Below are 10,756 nucleotides of genomic sequence, written 5' to 3' on the forward strand. Positions count from 1 at the left end.
CTCAAATGTTGCAGTTGAGGCTTTCAGGGGGTCTCGTGTCAATGAAGGGGTCTCAGACCCCCCTTCCCCCCCGTAATTTGCACAGTGCACAGCATCATGCAGGGAGTTCATTTTTGTGTTTGTTGTGTATCAATAATTATGTGTTTTCCTTTAAATGATTACATTTCCAACACAAATGCTCACATAAATACTCTCCAGAATGCAGGGAATCAAGTGTTTGATGCTTCAATTCCCTCTTGTTACCAATATGTTGAAACAAATTCTAAACTGTGAGTGCCAGAGGTTTGGGAAGTCAATTTTATTTTCTTTCACTCATGCCTCCCACACAGCAAAATATCAACAGCTACTGAAAGACAAAACATACATGTAAAACATACACTCACAACGTTTATTGACATTTCACGTTGCATACTTCACCAGCAGCAGGGTTTTCCTTCAAGAAATATCAACAAGAAGTCTTGCTTACAGCTGGAAATAGCTTTTACAGTTAAATAACAAACATTTAAGTTGAACATGAATAGCTTACTAAATCTGGTTGCTTCACACATTGTCTTGCAGCTTCACATGGATGTTAAAGACGGTATGGAATCACAAAGCTTTAGGTTGTTACTCTGATGATAAGGCACTTGTTTATGACATAATCTCTTGACATCGGTTGCGCTCTTTGATCAGTCTCTACTACGGCTTCTGGGGTTCAGCTTCAGCTGCTCTGGATGGAAGTCCCGCTCCAGTCCTGATCCTGCAAGGAGAACAAAAAAAAGCCAGTTTCAATATTAAATTTGTCGCTCTCTGTATTCCATCCCCTCCACTTTATTATGCCATTACACCATTTTAAAACTGGAACTGTGACATTAATCATGAACCGGTGCAATCTAAAACACACTGTATGCAAATGTAAATGGTGTCATACATTTTGGACAGTCAACAGACCACAACTATTTACACACAGTCACAATCTATGTGTGACTTACAAAACATGCAGGAACCAATCACATCATTTCTTTCAAATGTCATCTGCCAAAGTAAGCCAAATGTATCAGCAGTGACTTTACATGTAGTGCAAGCTTTTACTGAAGGAGTCTGTTTGAATGCATGCATGCATGCCTGCAGTCCCTCAGAACTGTACCGTCTGCTCCATCTCCTGGGTGGCGTTACGCAGCAGAGAAGTCAGCAGACTCAGGTAGTGTTGATTCTCATCCAGTAACTGATGGACAGTTTCACTGAAACAAGACAAAAAACTCTGAATTCACTGCATGAATGTTTGACATATGACTTTGAATTATGCATACCATACAGTGATGCAAAATCTTTCAGAGCTTTTTATTTCAGTTCAACAGTTTGGAAGGAAATGAGGATTTCTGCTTCTGCAACCTCCTCCACTTTGAGGTGCATGGGGCGCCCTCTTGTGGAAAGTTTGTGATTTGCAGCAGCTTGCTTGCTTTTAGGAGCCCATGTACTGAGGAACCAGCTGGAGTGTCAACAGGAAAGCTGGGCTATACGCTACTGTACATGAGGCCATTTGAACCACATCATTTATCTCATTAAATATGTCCGACCTGGGGCGCTGGTGGCTTAGCGGTCTAACCGCCCCACATACAGAGGCTATAGTCTCTGTCTGTCTGTCTGTCTGTCTGTCTGTCTGTCTGTCTGTCTGTCTGTCTGTCTGCCTGTCTGTCTGCCTGTCTGTCTGCCTGCCTGCCTGTCTCTCTCTCTCTCTCTCTCCCAGTGTGATCATTGGTAGATATTAGTAATAAATAATATTGTAGTATATATTAAGATACATTAAGATCCTATATTGTTATGTTGGTGTACCTCAAGCCATCAAAATGGGTTGAAATAATACTTTGGATTTGAGCAGGCCTACACATGAGGCTGGAGCCTATCTGGCTCAGCTATTTGGAAATAAAAGAACTGGACGGTACCGCAATGACTTGAAGCACCGGCCGGCCCAAGTTCCAGTAAGTGCACGCGAGTGGCTGTCAACGTGGCATTCAAGTGAACGACGCTTCACAGTCGATTCACCGTCACAACCACCCCACAAGTATGCCCTTCCCGGTCCCAAAGATATCATGGACGTATCTTCCATTTAAACCACCTCCTGCAACTACTCATTTCTATCGCGGTGTTGAATTTTAAAATTTAAATGTTTTATTTCTGTTCTATTTGTGTTATGGACTCCTTAGACGTACTATAATTTATCCACAAACATAAAGTAGGAGATACATCGGGAAAATAAGGAGAAATGAGTCGCATGAACACCTGATGCTAGTATTTCCCATGATGCTGAGCGGCCAAAATGTAAATGATCCATGTTGGGTTAGAAGAAAGATGGGAAAAACGTGACATTACAAGTGATGGAAGAAGTGAGCTACTTCCACATGAACTTACACGATAAAAACCTGTCGACTTGTCTCTGTTTGATCGGTTAGAGCAACCGTAAACAACGCATACCTTGAGCATTTCTCTTATGTGTCATGTTTCTGCTCCGACGGCTGCTAACCACTTCCTGACTCCCATCGGCATTTCGCGTTACTGCTAGGCAACGGAAGTGACGCAAACAAGCGGTCACACAAGTCAAGTGAGTGTATTTGAAGCAGGTCCAACACAACATCATGAGAATTAGTACGGCACGGTCAGCATTGAAAATAATGTGAGACAGAGCTCTCTAACTGTAGCTTGCTCTAGCCTCCATGCATCTTACAGGGATAATATGTGCTACAGTAAGACTGTAATGTCACTGTTACGTTTTGTTTGAGAGTTGTACTTGACTATTAAAGTACTGGACACGGACGGCAGGATTACAACGAGATGGCTTTATTCCTTAACTCCTTAGTCACCGGAAGTTACAGTGTATATCCACTAGGTGGCAGTATATGCAAACTGTGCAGTTACAAAGCACTAACACCACATCCTCCCTTCTGAGACCATTTACTATTTCCCCCCCAAAGAATGCCATAGCACAGTAACTTAATAGGTTTGCTTGTTTTTAACTTTTCAACCTACATTTATGAAAATAACTGTTTACAAACACATAACATCAATTCAACTTGTGAAGGTTTATAAAAATAACAATTAACAAACATCAATTCAAGCTGTGAAGGTTTATAAAAATAACAATTTACATCTGTTCATGATGTGAAGGTTTAACTATTTACAAACAACATCTGTTCATGATGTGAAGGTTTAACTATTTACAAACAACATCTGTTCATGTTGTGAAGGTTAAACTATTGACAAACAACATCTGTTCATGATGTGAAGGTTTAACTATTTACAAACAACATCTGTTCATGATGTGAAGGTTTAACTATTTACAAACAACATCTGTTCATGTTGTGAAGGTTTAACTATTTACAAACAACATCTGTTCATGTTGTAAAGGTTTAACTATTTACAAACAACACCTGTTCATGATGTGAAGGTTTAACTATTTACAAACAACATCTGTTCATGATGTGAAGGTTTAACTATTTACAAACAACATCTGTTCATGTTGTGAAGGTTTAACTATTGACAAACAACATCTGTTCATGATGTGAAGGTTTAACTATTTACAAACAACATCTGTTCATGTTGTGAAGGTTTAACTATTTACAAACAACATCTGTTCATGTTGTGAAGGTTTAACTATTTACAAACAACATCTGTTCATGATGTGAAGGTTTAACTATTTACAAACAACATCTGTTCATGATGTGAAGGTTTAACTATTTACAAACAACATCTGTTCATGTTGTGAAGGTTTAACTATTTACAAACAACATCTGTTCATGTTGTGAAGGTTAAACTATTTACAAACAACATCTGTTCATGTTGTAAAGGTTTAACTATTTACAAACAACATCTGTTCATGATGTGAAGGTTTAACTATTTACAAACAACATCTGTTCATGATGTGAAGGTTTAACTATTTACAAACAACATCTGTTCATGATGTGAAGGTTTAACTATTTACAAACAACATCTGTTCATGATGTGAAGGTTTAACTATTTACAAACAACATCTGTTCATGTTGTGAAGGTTTAACTATTGACAAACAACATCTGTTCATGATGTGAAGGTTTAACTATTTACAAACAACATCTGTTCATGTTGTGAAGGTTTAACTATTTACAAACAACATCTGTTCATGTTGTGAAGGTTTAACTATTGACAAACAACATCTGTTCATGATGTGAAGGTTTAACTATTTACAAACAACATCTGTTCATGATGTGAAGGTTTAACTATTTACAAACATCTGTTCATGTTGTGAAGGTTTAACTATTTACAAACATCTGTTCATGATGTGAAGGACTTCAGAAGAGCCTCCTCCACACCAAAATACCTGAGTCTCCTGAGCAGAAAGAGTCTGCTTTGTCCCTTCTTGTCAGACTCTATAACCAATAGTATATGTATATATATATATGTGTGTGAATTTAAGATATGCTTATTTTTGACCTCTTTAATTTAAATTTTTAATTGCTAATAACTTTTTAATAAGTGTTACTTTATAGGCTCTTGTTTGCTTTTTATATTTCTTTTGCACTGTCTACTCTGTTACTGTGACACTTGAATTTCCCCGTTGTGCGACGAGTAAAGGAATCTCTTATCTTATCTTAGTTCACCACCAGCTCCTTAGTCTTACTGATGTTGTTGTCGGGTGATTGCTGTCGCACCACGTGATGAAGCTCTCTATCAGTCCTCTGTACTCCTCCTCGTCATCTTCGCTGATGCGTCCAACGATGGAGGAGTCGTCGGAAAAACTTCCGGAGGTGGCAGGAACCAGAGTCCAAGCGGAAGTCGGAGGTGTAGAGGGTGAAGAGGAATGTCCATAGAAGCTGCTGGTGGGCTGAGGGGGGGAAAGGTAGCCAAGCTGCTGATTGGACAAAGAGCAGAGTCTCCAGCAGAGGTGTGAATCCCCCATTCACACCTCTGCTGGAGACTCTGTTGAGGTGGTTGACGACCCAGGATCACTATCTGAGCTCACCGTGGTGGGGGATGTGTCGAACCTGTTGAAGAACAGGTTCAGCACAGAAGCAAATTCTGGGTCTCCTTCAGCTCTCAGAGCAGGCTTGTTGCATCCTGTCATCTGTTTCATCCCATTCCACACCTCTTTCGTACTGTCCTGTCCCAACTTGGCCTCTATCCGCTCCTTGTAGCTGTTTTTAACTTCACTGAGTTCCCTCTTCAGCTCCTTCTGAACAGCTCTGAGCTTCTCCTGATCTTTGGACATGAAGGCCCTCTTCTTCCTGTTGAGGAGGGCTTTGATTTCCTTATTAATCCAGGGTTTATTGTTAGAGAAGCAGCGGATCTTTTTTGTTGGGATGATGGTATCCTCACAGAAGCGGATGTAGTCTGTAATGCAACGAGAGAGACCTTCAATGTCACCGTGGTCCTCTTTAAAAAGCTCCCAGTCTGTGACATTGAAGCACTCCTGGAGGGCTCCTTCTGCATCCTTAGACCAAACCTTTTACCATCCTGGTGCAGGCCTCCTGCTGGTTCACGAGTGGCCTGTAGGCGGTTTCCAGGTGGATCGGGTTGTGGTCTGGTTCTCCAAGAGGGGGGAGAGGAGAACAGCTGTAAGCCCCCCTCACGTTGGCACACAGAAGGTCCAGAGTTTTGGGGTGCTGCGTCTGCAGGCACGCGATCACAGACTGGAGGACGTCACTCGCTGAAGCCGCTGCAGCTGATGGAGGAATGTAGACAGTCACAGCGATGGTGTGTGAAAACTCCCGCTGCAGATAGTACGGCCGTAATCCCACCGCCAAAAGTTCCACATCAGGGGTGCAGACAGAGTGCTTCACTGTAATATGCCTGGGATTACACCATTTAGAGTTCACAAAGACAGCAAGACCTCCTCCTCTCTTCTTACCGCTCTGCTTTCCCCTGTCTGCGCGTATCAGCGTGAAGCCAGCCAGTTCAAGCACAGTGTCCGGTATATTCCCGTGCAGCCATGTCTCCGTGAAGCAGAGCAAACTGCACTCCCTGTAGATGCTCTGGCTGTTTACTAAAGCCATCGGTTCATCCGTCTGGTTGGCGAGTGACCTCACGTTCCCCATGATGATGGATGGAAGAAAAGGCTTGAATTTTCTGTCCCTCTCGATCCTCTTTCTGACTTTCCTGCCGGCCTTCTTCCCGCGTTGGCCGCCTCTCCGTATCTCCTCAGGGATGCACGTTGAGGGAACTCCTGCTGCACGCCTGTAGCGCAGTAGTTCCTCACGGGAGTAAGTCATTCTCCAGACAATGAAGTCAGAATACCACTTAACTCCTTCAAAAATAATCCACAACTAAAACACTGCGGTGGTACAATAAGTCCCAAACAAGATGCATCCTTTTTTATAAGGAAAAAATAGCAAAAAAGAAAGTTAAATAGTGTAAAAGGTAAAGAGGGTTCGAAGCTGCTGCAACCAGAAACGGCAGCTGTAGGACTCACTTCTCCAGTCAAGGTTGCGTGGCTTTGGAAGGGGGGGGTCTCTGAACAGTCAATCACACAGGTGGCTTTTGGATAGTGTTCCTTGAAACACTGAAGCATTGTTGCCTGAATGGTCTCCATGGGAAGCCAGGGTATGTAATATCTCATGTTCTCCTCCGTGAGATCAAGCCAGCACGTAATCACCTTGCTTACTATGGTCTGACAGACACCAAACCTCTCAGCAAGGTCACCCTTCAATAAATTGAGACGCAGCTTCATCAGGGTCATAAGAAGCTGATTCCTGGGGTGTAACTGGAAGCTGTTATTGTACTCGTTTGTGAGGTGTTCAGCAACACAGTTGAAAGGCTCCAGAGACAACCCTGTGTGGAGCAAACAAAGGTTGTCCTTCCTCAGTAAGGTGGAGTACAAGATTCAAGATTCAAAGGTTTTTATTGTCAATTTTCACTGAATATACAAGACATTCAGGAAAAACGAGATGCTGTTTCTCTCTCTTCCAGCTCTTGAAATATCTAAAATTTAAATATAAAAATACAATAAAATATAATAAATACAGTTCTATCCATAAAAACAGCCTATGTGCACAGTGCAGGTATTGCAGTGACAGTTTAAAAATGTACAATGAAAATGAGAATAGATAATAGTGCAAATGATATTAAGGTGCAGACAGTATTGAGAATAAGTAAATGATAGAGTAACCGGTTAATGTGCAAAAAGCAGCTGAGGTACAGTCCTTGTATGTAGTGTGTGTGTGTGTGTGTGTGTGTGTGTGTGTGTGTGTGTGTGTGTGTGTGCGTGCGTGCGTGCATGTGTGCGTGTGTGCGCGCGTGCGCGCGTGCGTGCGTGCGTGAGTGCGTGAGTGCGTGTGTGTGTGTGTGTGTTAGTTAAAGTCAAAGTCCAGGGGGCAGAGGAGGGAGGTAGTGAGAGGAGTTCAGCATCCTGACAGCCTGGTGAAAAAAGCTGTTCAACAGTCTGGTGGAGCGGACCCGGAGGCTCCGGTACCTTTTCCCTGAAGGCAGGAGACTGAAGAGGGAGTGGTAGGGGTGGGAGGTGTCACCAGCGATGCTGACGGCTCTGCTGGTGAGGCGGGTGTGGAAAATGTCTGTGAGGGAGGGCAGAGGAACACCGATGATCTTGCTGGCTGTGTTCACTATGCCCTGCAGAGTCTTTTGGCAGGAGGCAGTACAGCCACCAAACCACACAGCGACGCAGCCAGTGAGGACGCTCTCGATGGTGCCTCTGTAAAAGGAGAACATGATGGGGGGTGGGACTTGTGCTTTTTTCAGTTTACGGAGGAAGTAGAGCCGTTTTTGAGCCTTCTTGGCCAGCGATGCAGTGTTGTTTGTCCAGGAGAGGTCATCAGAGATGTGCAGTCCCAGGAACTTGGTACTGCTTGGTACTCACCCTCTCCACAGCAGCGCCGTTGATGGTCAGTGGGAGGTGCTGCTGTCGGCCTCTCCTGACGTCCACGACGATCTCTTTGATCTCTACAACGCAGCTGGCTCAGCACACCGTGTTCCGATATCGTATGTCAGTGGCTTCAGGTGGAGCGATGCTTTTAAACCATAGCTGTGGTCAGAGACGCGCAGATCCTCCCACTGAGTTTCCACATCGCAGCGTGTGGGCATGGCAATCTGGTCCTCCTCGCAGTTGTCCACTGCTTCGCTGACTCTCACTGATGCATCTGTTGAAAAAAAACAAACACATTTTCACATTAGCACTTCAATTTCAACCAGGCGCTCACACAAGTCAAGTGAGTGTATTTGAAGGTCCAACATCATGAGCATTAGTACGGCACGGTCAGCATTCAAAATCATGTGAGACAGAGCTCTCTAACTGTAGCTTGCTCTAGCCTACAAGCATCTTACAGGGATAATATGTGCTACAGTAAGACTGTAATGTAAATAACCAACGTAAGTTTGATACTTATATGGTCGCAATGGTAATCCTCCATATTAATTGCAGTCAATTAAATGTTCATTATGTTCACAACGTTAGAGGTAAACAAACACGGATTACACGAGTGTAACTTTAGGCTAACAAGTCAACAATAACAAGCTAGCTTACCCATATCTGAGAACCTCTTCAGAGCAGGGGCTTCTTTACTGGAGCATCATAGCCGAGCCATTTCTCGGGGCAAGGGTACTCATCTGTCGGCTTCCCGTCCACGAAATCAAACGAGCACACATACGGGCGCTTAGGTGGGCACTTGAGGTTCAGCGCCTTCAGCCACAGCCTAAACTGCTCCTCGTCTTTAGGGGCTGGGTGCAGGTTGAGTGAGGGAGTGAGGAGAGAAGGACAGGTAAGACGGAGCCAGCCAGCTAGAAAGAGGAGGATTGGGTCTGGCGGTGTTGCGGACCAGTTTCGAATCAGCTGCGGACTTAGCCGAATGGTTAAGTTGCACGCCTGTGAATCAACAGATCCGGGTTCGAGTCCAGCCTGTGACTTTCTTACCGCATTTTTTCCCCCACTCTCTCCCAGTTTCCACCATAGACTGTAAAAAATATGGACGTAGTATCCGTGATGTCACCCATCTGTTCCTGAGAGCTGTTTTGAAGCAAATCGACGGCAGCAGCCATATTGGTAATGCGGAACTCAACCAGGCAGAGTGTCACGTAGTGTGAGCCCCTTAGCCAATGGCTGTGTGTTCCCGACCGGAAGTCACGTCAGTCATGTCCTTATTTGGGCAAAACTCGTAATCTTAATATCTTCTGAACCGTCACGTTAGAAAAAAATTCACCCCCCGTACAGTGTGTGCCATTAGAGAGATTAGCTTCATATGGCCAAGCCGTTTTTTGAACCAGGCTGTAAACATGTTTATTAATGCTACAAAGATCGTCTTTTTCCCATTCATATCCATGTAGTTTCCGGTGTTTCTGCAGCCAGCCTCAAGCGGATTCAGTTTATAGCACTTCCGCATTGGCTTCATCGTTTGAGACCGGAGTTTGCCGCTTGGTTTCTACACTTTCCTCTCCTCTAGAAATAAAAGATGTCAAAGCACAAAAAAGGTCTTTAAAAAGGAAGAAAGAGGAGGATTTCCCCTGTGTGGTAACATTTTGATTTGATAACTCCTAATAACACAAGCATATTCAGTGTCCGACGACGGACATTTAACCCTTTGAATGTTTCTTAAACCTCCTTTTAAATCTCACTTTCACAGTTTGACGAGGTGTTTCGGACTAAACGTGAGCAGTATCTACAACTCTTGAGTAGTAAATTGGGTTTCAATTGTTTTTAAGAGCTGAAATCTTAAAGTGTATTATTTGGCCTGTGTCCAAGTCACATGACTGCAACCAAATGGGATACTCATGCTTCCCAAATTAAATCCATTCCACTTTTCTTTTCAATAAATGACATCACTTTTGGTTTGATATTAAAAAATAAAAGTGATGAAATCTGCTGTAACATAATCCTGTGCCTCTCAAAATTCTTTATTCATAAAAACAGGACTATGAAATCTCCCCCCAGATGGATTGTTTTTCTAAATGAATTCCAATTATAAACTCAAATCATTGAAAACAATGAAAGGACCAAAAGCACTTCAAATATACGATTCCCTAAAATGATTTCCCACTGAACTGTAAAATGATTCCCTCTCCTTACTCAACTTATTTTATTATTTATTTTCCAAGTATAGATCATTTTCTCATTTGCCTTAAATTAACAACTCAAGCTGTATTGTTTCTATGTCCTTAATGATTGTTTATGGATGATGCTCCTTCTGAATGTGCCCATTGTTTGTTATGTACATCTAAAATTAAGTTAAAAAAAAAACAAAAAGCCAACTCGTGCTTCCCTCTCGTGCGGGCGCGCGCTCGCACACACGCATGCGTGAACATGTGAATCCAGCCAACCACGGTATGGTGAAATATATATTTCCTTATGAAGCACAGTTAAAACAAACGTGACGTACTTTCAAATGGCATCTGTAGTGAAAAAAAATTATAAATACTTCCCAAGAAACCCCCCTCAAATGTTGCAGTTGAGGCTTTCAGGGGGTCTCGTGTCAATGAAGGGGTCTCAGACCCCCCTTCCCCCCCGTAATTCGCACAGTGCACAGCATCATGCAGGGAGTTCATTTTTGTGTTTGTTGTGTATCAATAATTATGTGTTTTCCTTTTAAATGATTACATTTCCAACACAAATGCTCACATAAATACTCTCCAGAATGCAGGGAATCAAGTGTTTGATGCTTCAATTCCCTCTTGTTACCAATATGTTGAAACTAATTCTAAACTGTGAGTGCCAGAGGTTTGGGAAGTCAATTTTATTTTCTTTCACTCATGCCTCCCACACAGCAAAATATCAACAGCTACTGAAAGACAAAACATACATGTAAAACA

The 10,756-nt window shown here is 42.8% G+C and overlaps 1 long non-coding RNA gene across 1 annotated transcript; it reads right to left on the reverse strand.

Annotated features, from left to right (window-relative positions):
• Nucleotides 1-279: 279 nt before the first annotated feature.
• Nucleotides 280-2,583, reverse strand: LOC117813762. Its single transcript, XR_004631445.1, has 3 exons — nucleotides 2,452-2,583; nucleotides 1,127-1,220; nucleotides 280-739 (listed from the first exon to the last, which is right to left on the reverse strand). It is a non-coding gene; the product is annotated as an uncharacterized LOC117813762 (long non-coding RNA).
• Between the last annotated feature and the right edge of the window lie 8,173 nt (nucleotides 2,584-10,756).

The sequence above is a fragment of the Notolabrus celidotus genome, chromosome 6, assembly GCF_009762535.1.
Source record: "Notolabrus celidotus isolate fNotCel1 chromosome 6, fNotCel1.pri, whole genome shotgun sequence".
In the NCBI taxonomy this organism is placed as follows: Eukaryota; Metazoa; Chordata; class Actinopteri; order Labriformes; family Labridae; genus Notolabrus; species Notolabrus celidotus.